The sequence below is a fragment of the Cupressus sempervirens genome, chromosome 2, assembly GCF_028749045.1.
Source record: "Cupressus sempervirens isolate cs-2001-9-10 chromosome 2, ASM2874904v1, whole genome shotgun sequence".
NCBI lineage: Eukaryota > Viridiplantae > Streptophyta > Pinopsida > Cupressales > Cupressaceae > Cupressus > Cupressus sempervirens.
The window spans coordinates 35,607,032-35,634,007 of NC_143119.1; the positions used below are offsets into that span (position 1 = coordinate 35,607,032).

The 26,976-nt window shown below is 38.6% G+C and overlaps 1 long non-coding RNA gene across 1 annotated transcript in view; it reads left to right on the plus strand.

Moving 5' to 3' along the window:
* Positions 1–321: 321 nt before the first annotated feature.
* The window catches only part of LOC149570943 (uncharacterized), a 74,958-nt gene continuing 48,303 nt past the window's right edge, over positions 322–26,976 (plus strand). The window contains exon 1 of the long non-coding RNA XR_016358379.1: positions 322–412. This is a non-coding gene — a long non-coding RNA (uncharacterized LOC149570943). The remainder of the gene's footprint in view (positions 413–26,976) is intronic.

Genomic DNA, 26,976 nt, shown 5'->3' on the forward strand with positions numbered 1-26,976 from the left:
CAATCATATGATGCTATCAACTATTCAAGTATTAGTGTATTTGTTACACAATCATTGGTTTTACTCCTTTTCTAACCTGTGTTGAACGTCATATTTGATGATACACGCTTCAAACCTTACTTATAAGCATGAGACTTGCCAAATAAACTATCTTAAAATTTTAGAGGTAAGAAATTTCCAAGAAACTGAAAGTTTCCCACGCAAAGAAGAAAAGAATGTTAAAATGGAAAAAAAAACTATTTAAAGTAGAATGTTAAAGTGGAAAAAAATATATTTGAAGTAAAAGGAGAGGTTGGCGTCCGGTAAAATGGCTCAATATTTGAAATATCGTCGGTGGAGTCGCTCAGTATTTAAAACGTATTTAGGATGCGCCATCAACCGCCAACATCAGGAGGTGAATCTTCATTATGAGGTACGCCAGTTTACGCAAAGCCTCTGCACACAGACAAAATTTGAATGACATGCATTGTCAAGGTAAGTAGCCAGGATTACGATCTATTGATTCACCTGCACGGGTGTCTGTACAAACCCCCCTCTCCCTCCTCGTTCGTGTTTGTGTAAAAAAAAAATTACAATCTTCAGAGCAATTAATCGATTTCTAGCTCTCCATGTACAATGAATGTTCTGTCCCTAATATGTCTGTTAGGCTATGCATTATTTATCACTAATACCACCTCCATACAGGTTAACTGAGCTCCTAATCTTTCTGTTGCGTTTTTTCCTTTTTCCATTCTACTTATACTATATAGTCTCCATGGGACTAAAATCTTTTCACAGTTTTCAGGAGAACAATTTCAACTACCTCAGAACAACGGTAATGCGTGATCAATACTCCGAAGAAAGTGTTGATATTGTGAAGGCCAACAGTCAAGTCTTCTTTTCCCTCCAATAATCGAGTCTCTTGGTTTCCAAAGACTCTTCATTTGTAATATTATTGGAGCCCTTTTATATGCTGCTCCTGCTCATTTGTAACTTAATTTTTTCTTATTAATTCAATACTCTGCAGTCTGGACGTAGCCACTATTGTGGTGAACCAGGATAAATCCGGTGTTGTGTATTTCTTCTTATTGCAACATTTTCATTCTCTGTTTAAGCCTTTCAATTGGTATCAGAGCACGAGGTGTGCAGGTTGGAAAATCAGTGTTGAATTTTCCGGAAAGATGGAGGATTTGACAATAGAGAAATTTACAGGCAAGAATTACAGCCTGTGGAAAGTGCAGATGCGTTCCTTGCTGGTTAAGTAAGAATTGGCTCTCGCAATTGAAGGAAAGTCTAAGAAACCGTCTACAATGACTGATGAAGATTGGCAAAAGATGGATGACAAGGCGATGGCATCCATTTTTCTCTCACTAGCGAAAAATGTCTTGTTCAATGTCTCAAATGAGACGTCAACAAAAGATGTTTGGGACAAACTTCAGAATATGTATCAAACGGCGTCGGCTGCAAACAAAATCTTCATTATGAAGAAACTCTACAAACTGAAAATGAAAGAAGGGATTGCAATGTCAAATCATATAAATGATTTGAACACCCTATTATGTCAAGCAAGCTCGGTTGGTATGACTCAAGATGACGAATCCAAAGCAATCATCTTGTTATGTTCTTTACCTGATAGTTGGGATCCTGTAGTTACAGCTGTAAGTACTTCAAGCTCTACGAAGTCAAAGCTGGCCTATGATGAAGTTGTTGCCACTTTATTAAGTGAAGACATGAGAAGGAGTAACAAAGACTCCTCATCCGGTGATGCTCTCACTATGGTCAGCACTGAGAAAGAGGAAGAAGCCATCATAGAGGAAATAATAATTACTATCAGCGAAGATCAAAGTCATCCAATCGTTCAAGGTCAAGAGGTAGGAATGGTGAATGCTGGTTTTGTGGTAAGCCTGGCCACACAAAGAGAAATTGTCGGGCTTACAAGAAAGCACAAGAAAATGTGAGAAACATGGAAACAAATACAACCTATGAGAAAGATGAATGTGCTTTAGTTCTTTTTACAAGTGATACAAAATCAGATTCTTGGGTGATAGATTCCGGAGCTTCTTTCCATGCTACTTCATGTACGGATTGTTTCACAAACTACCATGGTGGTCAATTTGGAGAGGTATTTCTTGGAGCCAACAAATCCTGCGGAATAGTTGGCAAAGGTGACATTTTGTTACTGCTGGAAGATGGAGGGAAATGGTTGTTAAAAGATGTTCGCCATGTTCCCAAATTAAAGCGAAATCTAATTTCGGTTAGTCAGCTCTTTGCCCAAGGATATTATCCATTCTTATATCTGGATACTTGGAAAGTTACCAAGGGTTCGAGATTAATTGCCAAGGGAAACAAAGTTGGTAATCTTTATCTTCTTGAGAAGCCTACTGAAATAGGGGCTACTATGACAGTCATGGGCAGCGATGCAACACTTTGGCATCAAAGATTAGGCCACATGAGCAAAAAGGTCCTTGAGATAATGCTCAAAAGGGATCAACTACCGGGTCTCCAATCAGCAAATTTGGAATTTTGTGAACATTGCCTTTACGGAAAGCAAAAGCGGGTCAGCTTCTTGAAAGATGGACATGATCTCAAGGAGAAACCATTGGAACTTGTACACTCGGATGTCTTTGGTCCGGTTGAGGTAAGCTCTTTAGGAGGTTCAAAATTTTTTGTTACATTCCTTGATGACTGTACTAGGAAAGTATGGATATACATGATGGCAAATAAATTTGAAGTTTTTTCTAAGTTTAAAGTTTTCAAAGCTCTGGTTGAAAACCAAAGGGGTCATAAGATCAAATGTTTAAAAACAGATAATGGAGGTGAGTTTTGTTCGTTGGAGTTCGACAATTATTGTGCAGATAATGGTATTCGTAGGGTGAAAGTTGTACCTTACACCCCTCAAGAAAATGGGGCAGCGGAAAGACTCAATAGGACAATAATGGAGAAAGCTCGGTGTATGCTTTCAAATGCAGGATTGGGCAAAGAATTTTGGGCTGAGGCATGTAATACAGCCGTCTATCTCATTAATCGGAGTCCTTCTTCAAGGTTGAACTTCGGAATTCCGGAAGAGGAATGGCAAGGTAGAAGAGTTTCTTACTCTCATCTTAAAGTTTTTGGTTGTCAAGCTTTTGTACATGTGCCCAAAGAAAAGAGAAGCAAACTGGATCCTAAATCCGAGCTTTGCATATTCGTTGGATATGGAGAGGATCAGTTTGGCTTCAGGCTTTGGAGTTTAACTGATCATAAAATTATTAGAAGCAGAGACGTTGTCTTCAATGAGAAAACATTTCCAGCATTACATTCTCTGGAAATGTCTGAAAAAGAATTTGTACCAATCGCTGCACAAAGGAATGTTGGATTGAATCCACAAACAGTTTCTAACACTATTTCATATAGTCCCACCTCTGTACTATTTCCAAATTTATCATCTTCTTCCACTCCTGGGGACACAGGACATGATGATAGTTTTACACAAGAGTTGCTTGATATCTCTTCTCATGACAGGAATTTGTCTCTCCATCACAATCAAGCTTGTGAAAGTTTTTCAAACCAAAGTACAAGGGATCTTTCTACTGCGTTGGGCTATCAGTCAAGGGATGACCCTTCATACCTGCGGTCTTTTGTAACTCCCCAAGAAATGCACCCAAACAATGAATGGGATGCACAACATAGTGTGGGCAACACTAAAAACCTGCAGGATAGCATTGGGAGGGACTATGTGTCCAATTTTAATGCCCATCCACAAACGCAGGCTGGGCAACTAGATCCGCAGAATAACAATGCGCAGGGCATTACAGACATTACACATGGTATACAAACTGATCCGCAGGGTTATGGTGGGAGCATATGCTACGGTGGGAATACAGATCACATCCATGGCAATATACGAGGGCAGTTTCAGAGTGTAGATAATATGCCATGTAATCCGCTGGGTCCAAGTAATCTGCAGGTGGTAAATGGTATGCGGTATACTGAAGTTAATCCAGCTGAAACAATGAAAGCTGCACACCAAGCAAATCCACAGGATAGAAATGTTAATTTGCATTCGCAGGGTGTAGAAGTCAATTCGCAAGGTGTGCAAATTGATTTGCAGGACGTTAATGTGCAGGGTAATCATGGTGAGAGCACAGACCAGCATCTTGGTAATACTGGTTTTGAGGCACCCAATACAAATATATCACAGGGAGAAGGCACACTTCATAATAATCTGTTCTCAAGCAGTAGAGAGGGCATTCAACATTTAAACCAGCGAACTAGTGTAACCGGTTCTCCATTTGAATTGGTTGAACCAGAGAACAGAGAACCCCAAATGAGAAGATCCACTAGAGAACGGAGAATGCCGGCTAAATTCTCTGATTATGAATTATTGTACGCTGAAGAAGCAGAGCCTTCAATTCTAGTTTCAGAATTTTCAGAACCGTCTACATTCAAAGCAGCTCTCAAAGATGTCAATAGTGATAAATGGCAAACAGCGATGCGTGAAGAAATGGATTCTTTACTCAAGAATCAAACCTGGGATTTGGTATCTCTTCCGCCTAATCAAAGACCACTTAGGAACAAGTGGATATATCGTGTGAAAGATGAAGCGGAAGGAAATAAACGCTTCAAAGCTAGATTGGTGGTAAAGGGATTTGATCAAGAAAGAGGGATAGATTTCAATGAAATCTTCTCACCAGTTGTCAAGATGACAACCATCCGAATTGTTTTGGGATTAGCAGCAGCGTGGGATCTTGAGTTAGAACAGCTTGATGTAAAAACCGCATTCCTACATGGTGATGTAGAAGAACTTTACATGGAGCAGCCTCAAGGGTTCGTAAAGAAGGGACATGAACATCTTTATTGCAGATTAAATCGAAGCTTGTATGGCCTCAAACAAGCCCCAAGACAGTGGTATGTAAAATTTGATCGCTTCATGATTGAGCATAATTTCACAAGATGTGAATCAGACCCATGTGTTTACTTCAAGAAACTTCCAAGCGGTGAGTTTGTCATCCTTCTTCTTTATGTCGATGATATGTTAGTAGCTGGCTCAAACAAAAGAATAGTTAATGAGTTGAAACAAAAATTGGCAATCAAGTTTGCAATGAAAGACTTAGGGGCGGCTAAAAAGATTCTTGGCATGACAATCACAAGGGATAAGAAAAAGAGGGAAATCACTTTGTCTCAAAAACAATACATTGACAAAGTTGTTGAAAGATTTGGCATGGCTGAATCAAAAGTAACTCCTATTCCTCTTGCTGGTCATTTTCGATTAAGTTCTGAATTATGTCCTCAAACACAGGAAGAAAAAGAATTTATGGAGAAAATTCCATACAAATCAGCCATTGGTAGTATTATGTATGCTATGGTTTCTACTCGCCCTGACATTGCTCATGCGGTGGGAGTTGTGAGCAGGTTCATGAGCAATCCCGGCAAAGCTCATTGGGAAGCCGTCAAATGGATACTAAGGTATCTAAAAGGTACTTCAGATTATGTTTTATGTTTTGGCGGAAACAAAGTTCAACTACAAGGTTACACTGATTCTGATCTTGCCGGAGACTTGGACAAATGAAGGTCTACCACTGGTTACACTTTCACATTTGCTGGAGCTGCGATCAGTTGGGCTTCACGGTTGCAACATTGCATTGCTCTTTCTTCGGCTGAAGCTGAATACTTAGCTCTTTCCGAAGGTGCAAGGGAAATGATTTGGCTTCAGCGGTTACTTGGTGAATTGAAAGTTCATCAAAATGAATATAATCTGTTTTGTGACAGCCGTAGTGCGATCTTCATGACACATAATCAGTCATCACAACGTCGCTCCAAGCATGTTGATGCACATGCTCACTTTGTTCGTCATGCAGTCGAAGAGGGAAAGCTGAATGTTGTCAAGATTGACACCAAGATAAATCCGGCTGATATATTCACGAAGGTTGTTGCCAAAGAGAAGTTCGAATGTGCTAGAACTTCTCTTGGGCTTGTGAAGAAAAGATAGATCATTCTTTGAGCAGGGTATTGGGTGATCAGTTGCAGCATTGGTTGTCCTTCAGGTGGGAGTTTGTTGATATTGTGAAGGCCAACAGTCAAGTCTTCTTTTCCCTCCAATAATCGAGTCTCTTGGTTTCCAAAGACTCTTCATTTGTAATATTATTGGAGCCCTTTTATATGCTGCTCCTGCTCATTTGTAACTTAACTTTTTCTTATTAATTCAATACTCTGCAGTCTGGACGTAGCCACTATTGTGGTGAACCAGGATAAATCCGGTGTTGTGTATTTCTTCTTATTGCAACATTTTCATTCTCTATTTAATCCTTTCAGAAAGCAACGAAACAGGTAAGAAACGAGCATGATAGTATTACTCGAGTTGCAACTACTTTGTTTTCCTGAAAAGTCTCAGGTAAACAAAAGGGGAGGAGTTCTGTGATTGGCTTCTAACCTTGAATTGAATAAACGAGAATATACCCACGTGAAAAACTCTTGTTTAAGCGTCTGTCGGATGATGGAGTATGTATGCACATGAAAAACACATGTACTTGGTCTCTAACCATTAGAGAATAATTGAGAATGTACCCGCAAGCATTGTGCAGAGATACAGTGGGATTATGGATGTGATAGTTGTTTTGGACCCAGTGAATGGGAGAACAATCCTCAGACTGGGTGCTTTGTAGCAATGGAACAGAACAATCTCCCATCGGAATACTCTCCTTTGATGTTGCTAAGGATCTACATACTACCTATCTACAAATAATGTATCATACTGCATCTGCCACGCTTATCAACGATGGAAATCTTGTCAAGGTTAGTTTTCCCCTATTCGATAAATTTATGTGAGAATCAGTCCAGATACTAGATAGTAGAGAATACGAGATGTTATATAGAGGCAACACACACACTATATTCTTTCATACAAAGAGTATTTAGTATTTGCTTTGCATCGCTAAGTAGGGTTTTAATGCAAGAATTGGTCCCAAGAATAGGATGTGTAAGTTTCAAGGGCAGGTCTCTTATTTAGAAGCATACTAACCTATGTGTTTTGAACATGTTTTATAAAGTAACTCTATTGATCTGTGAATATCTGGATGATATATTCAGAATGTTTTCATTGTGAAATTTGGGCTTATCGTTTGTAATTCTTTCCAGCTGAAGTGGAAGGGTGGCTCTTTGTACATTGATGGGATTCTTTATGAGCTTTATGAGATTAGATTCCATACACCATCGGAGCATTCTATCAATGGGAAATATGTAAGTTCAGATTCTTGCAGGTTACTACGTTGTTTGAAATGTAGCTATAGACAGTTCTTTTAATCCACACTCTTCAAATGCAGCTACCCATTGGAAATGCAGATGATGCATAGGGATTTAAATAATGGCGGCATGGCTATCCTGGCAATACTGTTCAAAATCGATGAAAAATTAAACACGTTTCTAGATCAGGTAGTATCCAAATATTTAATGGTTCTCTTTATATGCAGTTTTGTATGCTCCGAATTGCAGGAAAATTCTAAGGGATTCATTGCAGCTTAGGATAAACTGAAATTATGTTGAACTTGTAATAATGCCCAAAATGTAGCATTTTATGGAGCTCCAATATCCTAAAAATTTAGCTCACCTTGAGGCTTGAATTTAGCTGGAAAAGAAAGAATATAACTTGCAGATGTATAAAGAACAAATTTAAAAAATGGGACAAGAAAGATATGAATTGCAAATGTCAAGGAAGCAAAAATAGCATTAGGAGAATGCAACAATGCAATTGAATGGGATGGGATTGCTCATATAAGAGCAATTGGTGAGTATATAAAGCACTTACCACCCAAAAACTGAAATGGGATAAAGTGAAAAAGTCTCCAAGTAAACTTAACTATAGTAAGATAATGACACTTAAGGTACCTATCATTAATGATTGTATCATGTGACTGTTGTAATGTCCCCATTTTTAGTAGGTTCTTGTAGTTGGCTTGGTTAGTTCACTATTGTGACCCTCATGAGCTGACAGTGGGATTTGAGGGTCTCAATTGTGGTGTTATAGGCTTTTCAGCGGCCTATGTCGTGTTTTGGCTGCAATTGAGGGTCAAATTGTTGGTTCCAACGAGCACAGTGGAGTTAAAGGAGTTGGGTGATGCTCTCAGTTTTTATTTCAGGCTTTCGGTTTGGGCTCCAAGAATCTTGGAGGTAGCTTTTATTTATAGTAAGTCACCCCATTAGGTTTATTCATCGTCTTTCATCATCAGGATCACTTTGGTGTTGTCAAATTTCGATTCAGATGCTTCTTGAGTTGTTTTCGCAAGGCAGATGAATTATTATTATTATTCATCTAAATACGCTGAGGTTATTATTTTTGTTGGTATTGTTGATTGGTCACTTTAGTATCATAGCTCATTGGAATTGGGACAAAAAGTTTTAAATCATGGGAACAAGAAACAGTGACCTTGCATATCAAAATATTAAGTTATGGCGGAAAAGACCATTTTTGGAGCCAAAAGCAATTAATACATTATATTAATGACACTTTATTATATTTTAATGTTGTGTAGACAAAGCTTCTTAAGTTGGTTTCTTTTGGGAAAGTGGTGCCATTAAGAGATTATAAATATGAGGACATTTGATGAGAAAAACATCCAATTATTTGATTATCTCATCTTTCTTTGTTGTTTTTGTGACACTTTTGAAGTTCTGAAATTTTATGCCTTTGCTGAAGTCTAAGGGTTTGGGATCTACAGCTGAAATATTGTAGATACAATTCTGAGATTGCTTGGCAAATTGTGCTGAGGTATACGATTTGTCATTTCTCCTACTGTATTAACTATTGCTAAGAAGAAGTTTAATTTTTCTTGTTGCTGGAGGTTGTTCTAGAATTTCTGAAGGGATTCATTGGAACTGTTATATCAAATCGTGTGTTGGTTAAGTTGGAGTTGGTTGAGCACTAATTTATATCGGTTGCTGGGTGTTATTTTCTTTCTGCACTTTGGGAGCAGTATTTTCCAAGTCTGCAGTTGCATTTGTTTGTTGAAGAATTCTTTGTTGCTGTAAGTCATCATTTCAGAGGGTTTCAAGATATGTCTTACCTGTAAGTTCATGGATTGTAACTTCTAATTTTTTGGGTATTGTTGATTTAGATAATAGGGGATATTTTATCAATTTGGTTGTTGATATTTTGTGAAAATACTCAGTATCTAAGTTGATATTGAAATCTGAAAATTTTCAGCTGTATATTCCCTATGTAATATCTAAATATTTGAGTTGAAATTATTATTGCAAAGTCTTCTAGTTTGCTACTATATTGTTGTATCAAAATTGCAAAACCTCAAGAACAAAAAAAAAAAAAAAAAAGAAATCAATTCTTCAACATAGATTGTTTGAGAGCCAGTCGGGTTATTACAACTGTTGTGACCTTTTTGCACCAGCACCCCATTTCAAATGGGGTCCCCCTCTTTTCACTTGTTAGTTGTAAGGTTTTGGTAGTAGATTGTTAATTCCGAGCTCCATAGTAAGCTTTTTCTTAGGGGTATGGTTAGGTTTTAGGGTCCTTCTGTAAACATAGATAAGTCCTAAAGTTTGAAGGCACTAGGGTCAAGTTGTAGAAGTTGTTAAAATTCTAAGGGGAAATTCCCTAAATGTTGAGGTGTCTTGGTTGGTTAATTGGTCTCCATGATGTATTAATGTCCTATTTTACCTATAAATTTGGACCTAGATGATGAAATCTTGCAAGTATAGTGCAAAGTCCCTTTGAAGATTGATTTTCCACATTTTTGGGACAAAAGTCCCTATGGATATAAAATTTTCACCAAGTCGTGATGGAAAGTCCCTGTAGGGGTCGATTTCCCACTCCTAGGTAGTGAGAAAAAAAGAAATTCAAGTTAAAAACCCATAACGTCCCCATGAGGATCAATTTCCCACTCTTGGACACAAGGATTAAGGTCAAAACACTAAAAGTTCCTATGGAGGTCGTTTTTACCACTAGGCAAATACTTTGAAAATTATAGAGAGTGAGTTGAAATGGGAAAGACCCTATGGACATGGATTTTCCACCAATCCCTATGACTATGGGTTTTTCACTTTGTCTTATTTGATAAGCTAAGGACACATTATCACTAGAATGTGCACCCTTTTTTAACATAGTTCAACCATTTAGTGAAATAATGGAGACCTCTTAAAGTGTGGGCTTTGATAAACAAAAATCAACCTTTTGAGAAGGTCAGATTCCTTCTGTACTTTACCTAAAACTATTTTTTCTGGGGAAAAGGGAAGATAAATGCTTACAAGGAAGCCTAATATTACCTAGGTGATGCACCAAATTGCTTTTTAGAACCTACATTGCTGTTTTGGACACACAACTTAACCAATGATATTGTTTTCCTCTGCACAACTTGGAAATTTCACATGCTCATGCATCAACATTTCATAAGAAGGTTTTGACACTCAATATCTTTTAAGGGAAAAAATTATTTCTTCACAACTATGACCATTCATGTCATCCACACAGCCTTTAACTTGCACAAAGCACACATTTTTTGCCTAATGGTGTGGATGGTGAGACTTATTTTCAAGGATCTTTAATGAAGCACAAGAAGAGACATCAACCATACAATGACACACAACGAGCCAGCTTCGTTGGAGACAATACAACATATCTTTTATTGACAAAGGAAGCGTTTACAACAGCTTATAAGTCTGAAAATTGAATTACAATACATAATTAGACCAAGAAGAGCTTTATTCAAGTTACAAAACATGATCTAAATAATAAGAACTAACTCCCTAAATAGAGCCTAATAGCTGCTTTATAGAATACAGTTGCCTCATAGGCTTTAAAGAGCTCCTAGATGCTTGTAATTTGTTGTGAACTTGTTCAAAGCTCTCCCAAACTGCTGCATATCTGCTCTTTTGGTTCCTAAATATCTTCTAAACTTTGTCCACCTGCCCCATCACTCTCTTTAAAGCTAGGAAGAAGCTCACAAGTATCCAGAATCGGATGTGATTGAATTGGGGTCACAAAGTGCCTTTTAACTGCCCCAAAATTGGCTCATAGTGGCACCAAACTATCTTTTGAATGCCTACCATCGTTTTAGAACACTCTCACATGCTATAATACCAACTAAGAGCCATTGAACTGCACCTTTGGATACTTGTTTCTTTCTCTTCTCAAACTACTACTTCATGTTTTGCTGTTCATTCATACGATTTGAGGCACTTAATCGCTTCTGTTCATGTTTGGCCACTGTTTTATCCTCAATCAGACACTGTTCTAAGCATCTCAAACACAATGTCTTTCCTTTCTCAGATTTGCCTCCAACAATATATTTTCATGCATTTCTAATGGTACCTGTGCTTTCTTCAATTCCAAGCAATGATATATAGAGACTGTCATGTGTCTTGGGTTTTTCCATATGCCTTGATTGTCCTTGTCATGCATTTTCTCATGTAATTATCTCTTATATGCAATAGACTGCCGTCTAGCATGGCTGTCCTCACTGTTGGTTTCCCAATGAACAACACTATCTTTCCCTTGACTACTTCTGGCTGCTTGATACCATCAAAAGATTGTCATTATGCTTATACTCCTGGTAGCAGAGTGTTGCTGGTTATGCTCTTCATGCCTAAGGCATTCTACAACAGATGCTCTTTTCTGTTTCATGCTTCTCATGAACTTCACTCATAGAGGGACTTGCTAGTGCTCAATGTCATGGCACTCTAGAAGAGGACCCTGCCCTCTTCTCTTTCATGCAAGGCTGTCCTCTAATTGTTTCACCTGTTCACACTTTATATGCTATTCTCTTTCAGCTTTCTTGACAGTGCCTATATCCCTGCTTGTTATGGCACTTCTGCTGTTGAACGTGTTTGATCCTCTTTTGCTCATGACAGTGAGTATGTGTGTCTTCTCATCTTGGCTACTACTATTTATATTGTCACTATCTGCTCATGACCACCTTGTAACAATCAACTCTTCTATGGTTCATCACTGTCTTTACAACAGCTCGTTTCTCTTTTCTTGATAAGTCTCACCTCTGTCTTGATGACAATCATGCATCACTTTTAACTACTGAATATGTCTTATACGATAGTCATTGAATCTTTGAAAATAGTTAATTCTCTCTATCCCATTCCATGTCCCTTGCTCACAGAATCAGTGAGAGACGAATCTAGAATGGCACCAGGGGGAAATATGACGTTACCAAGTTATTGCAATGATGATCATTACTTCAAACAAACATTTATTTTGGGACTTTCCCATTTGGGGGTGCTCCATAAAGTATTTGTTACTCTTTTCTCCCTCGGGAGGGGAATGTTGTGGGTATTCTTTCTGTCATCTGCGAGGGAAAGTTTGTCTGTATGCCAGATTCAAATAGGGAATATAGTGGAGGGTTGTCATTGTAGATCAGACAAAGTTGCACTTTTTACAATTTCTAATTGTGTCTGTATATCAAAGTTTAACAAATGTGAGTGCTTCATTTGCACCTAATGATGATATTGCAGATTGATGCTTATGCTTTATCACATGCAGAGTAGATGACATGTTGTGATTTTTTAGCTACATGATTCTAGAGGGTTGTTGTATTACAGTGACTAAATAGTTGTTCATCAGAAATTCCAGATTACTTCTTGGTGTTGAAGGGTTGTGGTGCTCGATTTCTTACTGATAGTTGATTTTGTTTCTTTGGATGTCAGCTTGGTGACTGACCCATTTTCAGTAACGACGAAGAATTGTCCCAAAGTGATTAGTTGGAAACCACCCGTCTTCACCACTATTGATCAGCCACATTGTTTTATGCAAAGTTACTATACTAATGATTGGGAATGTAGATTCACCATTTTGAAAGATGGATATTCTTTACCAGTTGATTGTTGATTGATGGCAGTTCTTTGAGTCTTAATATTATGAAGATCAACAATCTGGTATTGACATGTGGGTTATCAGTTCATGAACTTTTTGGTTATAGGACTTTGACCAGTCCGAAATGTATTAGTATAGGGATGTTTCCATATCTATTTCGTAATTTTGCTTTTACTCAATTGATATGTACCAAATTTATCATTCTTTGAAATATGGTGATTGCAAGATGGGTTCATTGAAGGATTCATCCCATGATCTGGTGGAATAGGCTAAAGGGCCTCTATAATGAATGGTTCATAAGGCACAACGCTTGCTGAAGGTTTTAAATAGGGTAGCTAGCTAAGTGGACTTAATCTTGGAGGAAACTCCATGATGTAGCACGCTTGAATTAGAGTAATATTGGGATGGGTGACCTCTGGAAAGAAGGCTCAATGCTTCACCTTTGTGAGCATCAAGTAGATGCAATGAGTGCTAAGTGTACAATTAATTCTCACGAGATTTGGGTTCTTGTGAATCACTACTCTTGATATATGGATCAATGAGTTTGACTTGAAAATTACATACTTGAATCTTGCTGTGGAAGATATTCCCTACTTATTAGTGGCTCCTTTATATCTTTCTTGATTATTTTTGCAATCTTCAATTTTTCCAACATTTTCTTGTCCACCCATTGCTTGGTTTGTAGTTCTTTTCTTTGTATTTCTATAATTCCTTGCTTTTACAAGATTGTGATTGTTGGGGCCACTGTTAGAAATAGATAATACTGAGAGCGGGGGCGGGGTGAATTTGTATTCTACAAACTTTTGCCCGCAACTGAATATTATTAATTACTTTATAACTTGCATATGAAAGTAAACCAACAATGCTGAACAGTAAATATAACCATGCACAAAGAGAATTCATAACACCATTATTTGTTAACTAGGGAAATCTTGGCCAAGGGGAAACCCCGGTGGGGATGATACCCACTAGATGATCCACTAAACAAAAGAATCTTGTTAAGGATATTGACCCTGTTACAAGTCTATGAAGTACATATAGTGTCTCGAGTCCTTGTTAGAAGCTTCAACCCTGTTAGGAGTTGGTAGAACAAATACAATGTATGTAAGAAGAGCTCACTACCCTAACATGCAATTATACAATAAAGTTCTTCACAAGAATAAATATACATACAATACTTTCTCATTGCTGTAATTCGCACTTTCTTTGATCATACATCAGATCTTGTAGTACATAAGGCTCATATATCTTTCAAGTTGTCGGTACAATAGTTCACATATCATATATCTTCACATTAACTTCACATTCTTTGTACAAGATAAGATCTTTACTTATACATCGCAAATTAATAATTCTCTGCTCAGTCGACTTTCATGTCTTCACACGCTTGACATAATATAAAATATCTTATGGATTAATATCCACAAAGTCAGCTCATCATGACTTAGTAATTATTTTGTTACCAAAATAATTCCTTAAGCCGTACAACTCAATTCTCTGCTATGCTCTGTTTAACTTTGTTAAATACCCGTACTGGTATTTTGACTATAACTTGCGCCGTATTGACCGTATACATCTGTGCACTTAACCACATCATTATGACATTGTCATAAAGCCTTCCTCAACTGTGCATAAGCTAACTTGAAGTGTGTCGTCCGTACACATCATATCTAACTTTGTACTGTTGTAAGCTGTCTAACACTTAGACAATTTTCTATCTGTAAATGCATAAATAAAATGCTGAATACATGTTGCTATAAATGACAACTCACTAGACATCTAATTGACCATATTGTCAACAATCTCCCCCTTTGGCATTGATGGCAACATTTGGGAAAATTGGCTAAGTCCCAAAATGATGTCATACAAAACAAAACAAATAAAAGTAACTATATAAAAATTGCTTTCAAAACATAACAATTTTAGTCATGTTTTGATGGATCATTACATCCCTTAGCACTCCTTACATTGATACATAAGTATACTCCCCCTTACGTATACAATTCCTTACATTACATACAATTTTCCTTACATATATTACTACCCCTTTGACATCAATGGCAAAGGTGTCAAAAACTTTATATAAAAATTGGGTAGCCTGCTACTGATCAACTTGATATCCTGGAAAAACAATTTGCATATACAAGTCTCAGTCTTTCCACTTCCTTCTTCCAGTTCTCCTTAATTGTATCAGAGATATTGATCAATGCACATAGTGCATAGGATGCCACTTCTATTGCACTCAAATCAGTATAGGAAAACTTATCATAGGAAGTCTTTGCTGCAAGACATTCCTCCAGTTGCCTCTACAAAATGCTGATCTTAGGTGACGAGATTTCTCTAAGAGTAAGAACCTCTTTACTACCTTTTCCTTATTAGACTCCAAACCTCTGATTGTATTATGGATCTTCTCCAATTTTGTTCCACGTTCTTCAATGCTGGCCTCAGGGAGCTGTAACTTTGTAGTGAGTGTATGTAAAGATCCTTGCTAAAAACACCAAATAAACTACCAAGGCTGAAGTAGGAATTCTGTCAAACACTTGGCAATACAACTAGTTTCCGTACTCAAGAAATAATATAGAATATTCAAAACAATTGCCTAAATACAACTTCCAAAATTCCTTCAGCAGATAAAAACTTATGATATAAATTGACAATCAATGCTTGTTACATAAGATAAGTTCAGATAGCAACTGATTATTATGGACTGTTACAGCAATGCCAACCCTTGTTACTAATTTATCAATGATTTGGCAAATTAAATCAGATTAGAAGAACCTGGAAATTGTTATTAATTTATGTTCACGTGCTGGAGATCCCACTGGAAGCCTGCGACTTTTATTCTGTCCAAAACCAGTGACTGTACGGACTGCAGGTACGGCCGCACCTGTACGGCTGCTGTACGATTTTAATATGAATTAATTCCCTGCCAAATGGATGCCGATTCTTGCTGAAATTGAGTCGTCCAGGTCTTTTAAATTCAAGGAAATTTGGTAGTTGAATTCCAAATCGAAAATGAGGGATTATTGTCTCCAAGTTCGCTCCCGATCTGATCTTCTAGAATAGCCAGTTTTGTATCAGAATTGTATGTGTAATCCGCCCCTCTCTTTGCAACAGTCCTTCTACAAGTATAGTGAAATCTTCTCTCTGAAATGACTCCCTAAATGTTCACTTCCAACCTTAATCTGAAATCACCATGAAGCTCAACATGAAATGGCAGAGCACCACTCCCATTGTGCAACCCTTCAGAAGGTCTTTCACTCCCTCAGTTATGCAATCTCTTGAGAGGTATCGTTCTCAAGGATTATGTCGAATATTTGCAGACCATCAAGCTCCACAAATGCTCATAGAAGATGTAATTGACTTATCATATTCCCGTACTTCCAAATGAGAGGCCCAGCCCCCTATTTATTCACTTTTCTAAGAAGTTGCTAGAACTTCTAGAAACATCCTTTAATCTCATTATAATGCACTTTTTCTAGAACTTCTGGAAACTCCCTTTATAAAATCTCATTATAATGCACTTTTTATAATAAAGTAATTTTATAAAATAAAAAGTGCAGCTCAACTTATAATAATAATGAAATATAACTTCTTAACACTTCTTCAAGAGCAAGATACGACCATCTGATCCGCAAAATTGACTCCCTCTCCACACTATTTGCCTACGAGAGTCTGGAATAGGCAAATCCATGATTAATGCCATGTCGAATTAAAGAGGGGACATTACAGTGTATGAAGTTCACTCATCTGATGCTTTACTTGATTCTCAAAGTCTGTTAGGTACTTGTATGACAGTGTGCCCTATCCCTACAACTTGTTTCCCTCATCAATATGTTTCCTTAATTCCTTGATGCATACATCAAGTCCCTTTAAATTATTTCTTACATTCATGCACACTGTGTCAAAAAGTGTTGCACCATGCTTGGCTTGTGATGCAGTGCAAGGTAGGAGAATCCCCAAAGGAGATGTCCTAGTCCCCAACAAATAACAACATAGCGGAAACACAACACAAGATACACAATCTGATACCAAATGCAACTCTTTATTCATAAAATAACTGTTTACATGCAATGTGCCGGGCTGTAAGGTTTTCTCGGTTACGACCAAATACAATAGCAGTGCTGCAAGATCCCTTAAGATCCAACCCAAATACTAGTTAGTCCAGATCCACACTCTGGTAGAAACCTCTTAGGAAGATCTAAACTTGTGCTCGCAAGCTCACCAAGCAATTTCCTTGTTTCCCAAGCCTTAGCTACTAGCCCTTCTCAAACTTTAGATCCAAGTGTAAACCGCCTCACATTTGGCGTTGTGTCCGCACACTCTGAAAAACTTCGTTCCTTTGCTTCCTCCTCTCCAAGCTACTACTAAGAAGAGATCACATTTTGAAGCTTGATTACAAATGCTCATATTCCTTGCTTAAATAGGCACTTACCACCCAAGATGTTATAAACACAACCAATGTGGGATAAAAGATAAATGCAACTACCTTACAACAAATATTTAATTTCCACCCAAATACAACTAAGCACCACCATGTGGCCCCACAAATATTAAATGCGTGATTTAAGGCCACAAATATTAAATGCGTGATTTAAGGAAATGTCCACAAACTTCTAGAATTCCACCTACACACCTCGATAAATGGAATGACAACCATTTTAATTTATTTTTCTATTTATGCCACTTATGCACTTTGAAAATAGAAATTCCTCTTTTTCTCCTTTTTTTTCTATTTTTATCTTATAAACTATTTTCCTCTAATTTTCGTCACTTTCTCTCTCCATAAATTTTTTTTAAAAGTTTTTTTTTCTCTATTTTTTTTTCTTATGCAAGATGCGCCTGCATCAGACTCCCTAGGTAGATAGAAAAGTGTGTTGCACACTTTGACGCCAAAAGAAAGATCTACAACCATCTTCATCTTCACTAAAGGCTTTCACTTCAACAAGGACAAGAAAACCAACATGCAAATCATCCACATCTACATCACTCTATCAAACACTAGAATCTCAACCATCCAATTAGCACGCTGACTCCCAAAAACAAACTGAACATAATGCTTCATCAACAAACCCTTATCCACATCAACAACTAGTGAATCCACACCAACAACATCAAACTCCATATCAGCAGCAATATGTAACTCCTCAGCAACATATGTCAAACTCTCAACACCAACCATCTCATTGCTAACAACAAGATTCTCTGCAACATACAAGTCACCACCAATAGCAACCGGATCATCCATGACTAAGTGCTCTGCAGTCTCAATATCAGACTCAACCAATTGAACATGAAAACCAATCTCCATCCCAGCATCAACAAGGTTAGGAATATCCTCAGCAACAACCTCAAGTTGCTTTGCAGGTTCTGTATTAGACTCCACAAATTGATCAACAAAACCAACCTCTTCCATCTCGACCTTGCTATGCCATCTTCTCTCTCAAACAAGTCTTCTAATCGACCAGACAACTTTCTTCCGGATCGGTAGACTCTAACTCCACAAATCTCTACGAAAATCAACCATCCCTTTCTTAACTCGATTGGTCAATCTAGCTTCAAACCGAGTAGACATCTCAAAAAGCCTCCTCTTCACCACATCATGGAGATTCACAATCATCCTAGGGTCCAATCCTCTCGGAGCCATCTTCCAAAATATTTGCAAACCCTCAGCAACAAATCCCCAACAGATCAATCTTCCCAAACAAGATCAACCTTCCATCCTCGCAACCATAGATCTATTTGTATGTCCTCCCAAGGTCCTGGTGCAAACTGCCTCAACTTCGGCGATCTGTCTACACGTTTAGGAAAAACCTTCACTCTGATACCACTTGATGCAGTGCAAGGTAGGAGAATCTCGAAAGGAGATGTCCTAGCCCCTAACAAATAACCACACAATGGAAACACAACACAAGATACACAATTTGATACCAAATGCAACTCTTTGTTCATAAAAAACTGTTCACATGCAATGTGCCGGGTTGTAAGGCCTTTCCGGTTACGGCCAAATACAATAGCAATTACAATAGCAGTTTTGCAAGATCTCTCAAGATCCAACCCAAACACTAGCCAGTCCAGATTCACACTTTGGTAGAAACCTCCTAGGAAGATATAAACTTGTGCTTGCAAGCCCACCAAGCAATCTCCTTGTTTCCTAAGCCTCAGCTATTAGCCCTTCTCAAACTTTATCCAAGATCCAAATGTAAACTGCTTTACATTCGACGTTCTGTCTACACACTCTGGAAAACTTCACTTCTTCGCTTCCTCCTTCTCTCCAAGTTACTACTAAGAAGAGATCACACCTTGAAGCTTGATTACAAATGCTCATATGCCTTGCTTAAATAGGTACTTACCACTCAAGATGTTACAAACACAACCAATGTGGGATAAAAGGTAAATGCAACTACCTTACAACAAATATTTAATTCCCACCCAAATACAACTAAGCACCACCATGTGGCCCAACAAATATTAAATTCATGATTTAAGGAAATGCCCACAAATTTCTAGAATTCCACCTACACACCTTGTTAAATGGAATGATCAACAATTTTTATTTATTTTTCTATTTATGCCACCTATGCACCTTGAAAATAGAAATTCCTTTTTTTCTCTTTTTTTTCTATTTTTCATTTTTTAAAATTATTTTTCCTCAAAATTTTATCACTCCATTTTTTTTAAAAGTTATTTTTTTCTCTATTTTTTTTCTTGTACAAGATGCTCCTACATCAGCTTGAGCTTGCGTTGAAGCTGCTTCAGATAAAGTTGGGAACTGTAAATCAAAAGACTTAATCAGTTCTTTGGCCTTCATCTGCAAGTCTAGATTAGCTACAGTTGAAGTAACTGTTTTCTGCATCCTATCCAAGACTTTTGATAACGTCTTCTCCAAAGACTTATTAGATTTGTTCTTTTTAAATAACTTGCTCAATGAGCTCATTAACCCTTTCTGGTCATCATCATCATTAGATGGTATTGCTACTGCTGCTATTGCTATTGGAGTTACTGCTGGAATGAGTAACTACTTTCAGTTCGGCAATCTTCTTCTCCTCCTTAGGTTTCTTCTTCTCTTCTTCTAGTCTCTCTACTTCTTTCTTCCTTTCCTCTTCCTCTTGCCGCTTTTTCTTTCTTTCTTTTTCTTGTTTCTTCTTCTTTTCCTCTTCTAACTTTTCCTCTTTTTTCTTCTTTTCTTCTTTTTGTCTTTTTGCTTCTTCTTTCCTCTTCTCCTCTACTTGCTTCTTTGTTGCTTCTTCTTCTTCTTCATCTGAGCTTGAATAGGCAGTGATATTACCAACAATGGTTGTTCCAAAAGCTGCAAATGGATTTTCCTTTGTATCAACAGTTATGTGTGTACTATCCACTTGCATGGATTCGGCACCCATAACTATGTGAGGTGATGATGGTGCTGCTTGTGTCTTCTCAACTTCTTCCTCATTACTGGAAGGTGTACTTGCTTGCACACATATTGGACTCACAGGTTTAGACTATGCACTCACCTTTATTATTGGAGGTACTAAGGTCGTATACTTAACTATGGCCTCCTCTGTCTCCTTTCTCACATCCTCATAATTGCCTTCCATCAGAAGAATTGTTCTTCTTTTGTTCCTCAGTAAGGGCTCAATACCCTTCAAAATTCTGTCCATGTTCTCCTTAGAGTTGACTGCACACAACTTATTAATCATAGTTTCTCTCAACTTAGTATCCTCTTTTGTCACTCTTCTTTTTGTTCAATAACCTATTATATAGGTCTTCTAGAATCTTATTTTGGATATTGTCAAACCTTTTGTTGCTTAAGATCATGTTCCTCACTATGACATTCTCTAGCTGCCTTCTATCCATATTACTATATAGATTATAATACTTATTTAAATGTACAAAATTATCATCATTTATTATTTGCATGTAAGATTTTCTACCTTAGGTTTCCATGCTTTCTTTCTTCTTGGTGTTCTTCATTCTTGAGGTACTTGCTCTATTGGTCTATCCTCAGTTTCATCTTCAGATTCCTCTGAATCACTGACTTGTAGAGTCTTCCGCCTTTTGCTAGGTCCACTAGAGGTTTGCTTGACCCGTTTCCTAGTGGACGGTGTAGGTTCTTGCTTTACCTTCACCAATCTTTCTGACTTGCTCTGCGCAACAAGTGTTTTGACCTCTGGTTGCCTTTTGGGTGCTTGAACTGTTATTGGTTGCACTTGCACAACTATTGCATATGGTGCCTACGCACTTGGATCAGCAATAGTTACACCCATAGAAGGTGCTGCAACAACAATAGGTGTTGCTGCTATCACCTCGGATTGCCCATTTGCCTTCATTTCAAGTGCAATTCCCTTGACTTCATCGAATTCCTCTCGAGTCATGCTTGACTCCTTAAGGATAGAATCTATCACTTTCTCAGCTTTCTTCTTGCTTTCCTTGCTATGAAGTTCAGAATGGACTTCCCTCACTTTCTCTTCATAAGTAGCCCATCTAGGGCACTTAGTGTCCCTTTCTAATTGGAGTATGATCTGCGTATACCCTTCAATGAGTTCTACACTCATCTCACATCCCATGGGCTCAATAAATTTTAGCCTTGGTTCTACTGCCTCCATGCATGTGTTATCAGTCTCCATGCATGTGAACTTCCCTCACTTTCTCTTCATAAGTACTCCATCTAGGGCACTCAGTGTCCCTTTCTGATTTGAGTATGATCTGCGCATACCCTTCAATGAGTTTTGCACTCATCTCACATCCCATGGGCTTAATAAACTTTATCCTTGGTTCTACTAGCTCCATGCATGTGTTATCACTCTCCACCATGAAGTGTTCAGCCCGTAGGTGAACATGAAAGAAACATATAATCAATGCAAAATACTATTCATTTATCAAATGCTTTCCATACACAACAATGATATTTCATACAATGATAATGATGCCAAAATACATAAGTGTTCACGACATTTATAATGTCCGAAACGGTGCCAATGAAATGACACAACCGTGTCCGCACTGGTAACTGTTTAACTACCCCTTTTGCCAGACAACATCATCTCCCCCAAAAAAGAAAAGTCATCTCCTGGCGACTCAAAACTAACAAAAGTAGGAGACAACAAACATACAAACATAGAAACAATATAGACTAAGGAGGAGGTTGTGTCCTTGAAGTGCTCTGCTGTGGGCACAACTCATACACTTGATCAATGCGGATGTGCAAATCTTTCGTGTCCGTGTGTTAACCTCCCCTGCCTCCTTCAGGAGAAGTGCTACGTCCATGGCCTGGGCCTTAGCTGTCTGCAATTCTTGTTCTATCGCTTGTAATCTTTGTTCGGCCTTCTCCTTATCTCGCAAGAGCGCTGCGCGCTTGGCTGCCCAAGCTGTCTGATGGCTAACCAATTCAGCAGCTAACTTCTCTCTAGTTTCCCTCTCAACTGTCATAGACCTCTTAGTTGCAATCCTCTCCGATGGCCTATTCGCCTCTGCACGTCTAAGAGCATAGTAGATGCCTTTATATGCCCCCACTATCTCGTGTGCTAGCTTTTCCATAGGAGTGTTGCACGGTCCCAACTTAGGCTCTGTAGCCCAATCAGCCATCTCCGGTGTTTCCATGGTTGGCCATCCCCTGGCCTCAAAGTAAGAGCAAAAACGCTCAGGACAGACCCCCTGAATATAGGCTCGAATCAAATGTAACTCCTTCCTACGAGTCAAAGTCTGATATGCAATGATGCGTCCTCTCTCCATCACAACCTCCATAGCTCTAATGTATGCCTTGCATCTATCCTCATCCGACCCATAATCCTCTTCCCACATCATCGATATTCCACTCCCTATTGATATCCATCTCTGCCTCTCCTGCGGTAGCCACGTTCACATCCGGTGCTGCCTCCTCCTTAGACTGTGGTACTCCCAGTTCCTATGGCTCTAATATGGCAGCTACTCCTAGGGATACCTCTCCATGCCCCAGGGACTGAATGGAGGGATCGACCTCTGCAGGAATAAGTCGGAATTGTTGTCGCAAGAATGCACTGGCTTTGTCATCACCTCAACCTTCTCGGGTTGTGTTGCCTGTTTCGTCTCAATGCTCTTGACTGGCTGTGCTAGCTGGGCCTCGGCCAACAAAGATGAAGATATGGTGACCACAGCTATAGAGCCAATCACATCTAGTCGAACCTGAGGTTTGGGCTTTGGCGTACGCATCTCTACTATCTCTGTTGGTGCAACTGGATCTGGTGAAACATTTTGTGGAGTCACAACATCTGCCATGGCCGTCTGTGGAGTCATAACATTTGTCGTGGCCGTTGGTGGAGTCATGATAATTGGCGCATGCCTCTGGCCAAACAAAGGAATAAGCGAGGTAGTGGCTGTCAAGTGTGCCGAAGTTGACAACTGGGGAGGGGTGAAAAATGTGGACCCTCCAACCGCCGTGTCGCTCCCAACTTCTGCCGAGGTACTCTCTTCCTCGAAATCAGCTCCACTGCTCTTTGTGGTTTCCTCCCTTTCATCGTCTATGTCCCCGTATGCTTCCAACTCTTGCAATACCTTCTTCTGACCAACCGCGGTTCCACCCGTATCTAAATGCCTCTAGTAGAATACTGGAGGTTCTTCTGGCGCCAACTTCCCCCTCGGTGGAACTTCAAAATCGTCTACTAGAACTTGATGAAGGGCTGCTTACAGAAACAAGCCGATGGCATGATGTGGCATGAAAATTTTTCGATGTTGTAATGTCATAAACTCCTCCATCCTGTCTGTGAGGACCATGGCCCAATCATACATGGTACCATTCATGATGTCGTTCATGAATGTAATCTGAGGCAAGGCTATATCTAAGGCCCTACTTGCCCCCATCAACTTGCTTTTAATTACATCCATAATACATCTCCAATGGCCCTCTCGAATGAAATCTCTCCATAGTCCTCGGCTCTTGGCACCTTTCACCACAAACTCCATTTCCTCTGCTGTGAGATCACAGCCCACCAATTTTACCCAATATTGCTTACGTTCTTGTGACAACTTGTAATTCTTAGTCTCCACTTTGCAATCTCCTTGGCCAAGAATGCCAAACACCCTACTGAAATTTCGTGGTTTGAGAGACTATCATATGGTGCTTCTTGTAAAAAAAAGTTCTTGTTCTGCTGTTCTTGTTGTACATTTCTATCATAGTTCTTAAGATCAATTCAAATAGCCAAATGAAAAATACCGGGAGTTTTATTGCCCAATGTACTTGCACTCGTACCAGAATTTGTTTGATTAAATCTATATCTGCAGTCTCTTGCCACCATTTCCAACACTCATTGCCATTCAACCCTTCAAACTGAACTGTGAGGTGTGACAGGTCAGCCTTCACCTTCTGTTTCTTGTTGTTGGAAGATGTCGGCCCTGCAATTCGGACTCTAGAAGCCAACACTCTGGCATTCTTTTCCATATTTACCTTCAACTGATTTTTCCATTGTTTTCTTTTCCTTGTGGACTCCAAAGTAACGGTCTCTTGTTTTGTCTTTAATGTAACCAAAAGAAACAGATAGGGTTTGCTCTTACGTGGTAGTGCTTTTCTCCGCGGAGGGTTTCCTTTCTTTCAAGCTTTGCGGTAGCTATCCGCTTGGTAATGTCCATTGGCACTTGTTTGCAAACTCTTTTCTTTCTAGGCTATATCTTTCCTTTGCGGCTTACTTCTTTCTTCACCGCAGACTCCCTTTCTCCCGTGATGCGGAACTCTTTGTTTCCGCTTCCTCTTTTGGTCGTCACTGCCCCTCCTCCTCCATGGTGGATGCTCTATACTTGGCAATTAGCGTCTAGGTTATGTTATGAGGTTCTCACATCATCACCCCAAAATTTTGGAGACCCCTTTTTTGATCGCCTTAGCAAATTTTTTTGGAGTTGTCCAAAAGTTTTCGATTTGAAAATTTTACACTTTGGATGCCTTCGAGCCAGGACGGATGTGGTTGGATTTCCTTCTTCACCCGGTCTTAACTTGATTTTCCAGAACTTGTAATTTTATCCTTAGGCCAAACGATTTCAAAGATAACATTTTTTCGATGGTTAGAACAATACCCGACAGGATAAATTTACTAACTTTTTTGGACTTAGACAGATTTTGAAAATTGGATGTAATTGTATAATCTTGAGAATTTTCAAAATGAAATTCTTTAGATTTAATTGTTTTGGAAAATCTTAAATTTTTCAATGAAAAGGAAAATTTTGTGATAGTGAAATTAAATTGGAAAATCGATTTTGGATGCTAGAGAAAATGATGTATTTTGGAAAAAATTTAAAATGCATCGCAAAATGGAAAGTGGACTTAATTGCAAAATTTTGCATTAAATTGGTTAAAATTGCCTAGAAGATTTAAAATATTTAAAGAGGTTGGTGAATTAAAATTGAAAATCGATCTCAATCGGATTTTAATGATATTTTAATTACTAAAATATTATTAAATGGAAATTTTAACATCTCTAAGGCTTTCTTAATTTTATTTTGCAATTTTTGGTCCTAACCGGCAATTAAATGTGCAAATTTCACTATAGGCAAAATTAATTTTGGCGTGGCATTTAAATTGGGACCATTAATGAGACACTAATTTAATTGTTTTCTCCTATAGGTGCGAGTCGGACAGCTTGGAGGAGCGAAGGGAAAATGGTATAAGAGGGCTCCTCACTCTCCCATCTTCTCATTCTATCACAGCCTTCTTCTCTTTGGCGATTCTTTTCCTTGGAGCAGCCTTCATGCTTGGTTTTTTTCTCTTAAAGTAGCAGATTTTGTATGCTTTGGCGATTTTGCAAGGGCAGATTGTGGTGTTTACCAATTTTTGGGCAGATTTCAAGTGTTTGGCGATTTTTCCAAAAGAGAGCAGATCTGAATATTTTCTTACTTGGCAATTTTTTTCCTCCAACTAGGGCTACGAATTTCTGCCCTAGACAATTAGAAGAGCAGATCTGAACACCTTCCCCTTGCTTGGCGACTTTAAAAAGGAAGTTTGATTTTTCTCTTGCTAGAGAACTACGATTTTAATCTCAGATCTTGGTGATTTTACTTGGAGGAGGAAACACATGATCAAAAGTCAGATTTTTGGCAAAGTGTGGGCAGTTTCAAAGAGATTAAAATTCTGATTTCACAAGGAGGCTTGAATTTTCAAAGTCTGATCCAAACTTCAAAAGGAGGTCCGACTATTGGTAAAGGAAAAATCAAAATAAAATTCAATTCATTTTAGAGCTGAAGATTGGTCTCAAAGGCGGATTTTACTCCTTGTTTTTGCTTGGTTACGTTTCCCTTATGTTGTTCTTGCATTCATCATCCACCACTTCATCATTCCATCTATAGGTTGGAGAGTGGAGAGATAAGTGTAGATTTCATGACAGGACACTTGGCGAGGCAGAAATGAGCTAGACCACCCTAGGTTAAAGTTGGGAGATATAAGTGTAGTCCATCCAAAGGTAATGGCAAGGCAGAAATAAGTGGTAGTCCCACCCCTAGGTTGAAGATTGGAGATTGATAAGTGTAGTGATAGGAGTTGGCGAGGCAGAAATAAGTAAGAATCTATCGATAGAAAAAAGGTTGGAGATTGATAAGGGTAGTCCATATCACTTAGAACGAAGGGGCAGAAATAAGTGTTTAGGATGGTAGATGTTAGTGCAAGCAAGAACCCAAAGGGAACAAACACCAAAAAAGACAAGGAAGACATGATACCTAAGATCACCTTCTTCTCGAAAGTGAGGCGAATAAGTGATACCAATATCGGTACAGTGAACATGATACAGCTAAAGGACAGACTGAAAGAAGGACAATCTCCTATGGCAAAGAAGATTTACAAAAGTGGAATTGTACATGCGGCGGCCTTCCCTCCTACCTTGCCTTGTCCAGAATTGGTAAAGGAATGTGCTTCTCGTTTTGATTTGGTTAGTAAATCCATCATTTTTGATGAAGGGAAGAGGGTGTTAGCTAACATTGGAGGACAAGTGATCGAAAAAGCATTCAATATCCCCCTGTACAAAAGCATGACAGTGGTAATGATGGATCAGGGGGCTAAGTTATTCCAGGATAACCAAGAGGCTTATTTCATTCATCTAAAGCAAGATTGGCTACATGAGGGCAAGAAGGGAGTCACCAGATCATCAAGGCTTACCGTATCAGATTTCAAATCAGAATATGGCGATCTCATTGTGCTTCTGAGCTGGATCATGGGCCTAGCTCAAGGTATGCAATTCAAAAACTGGATGTACTTCTTTATTGAT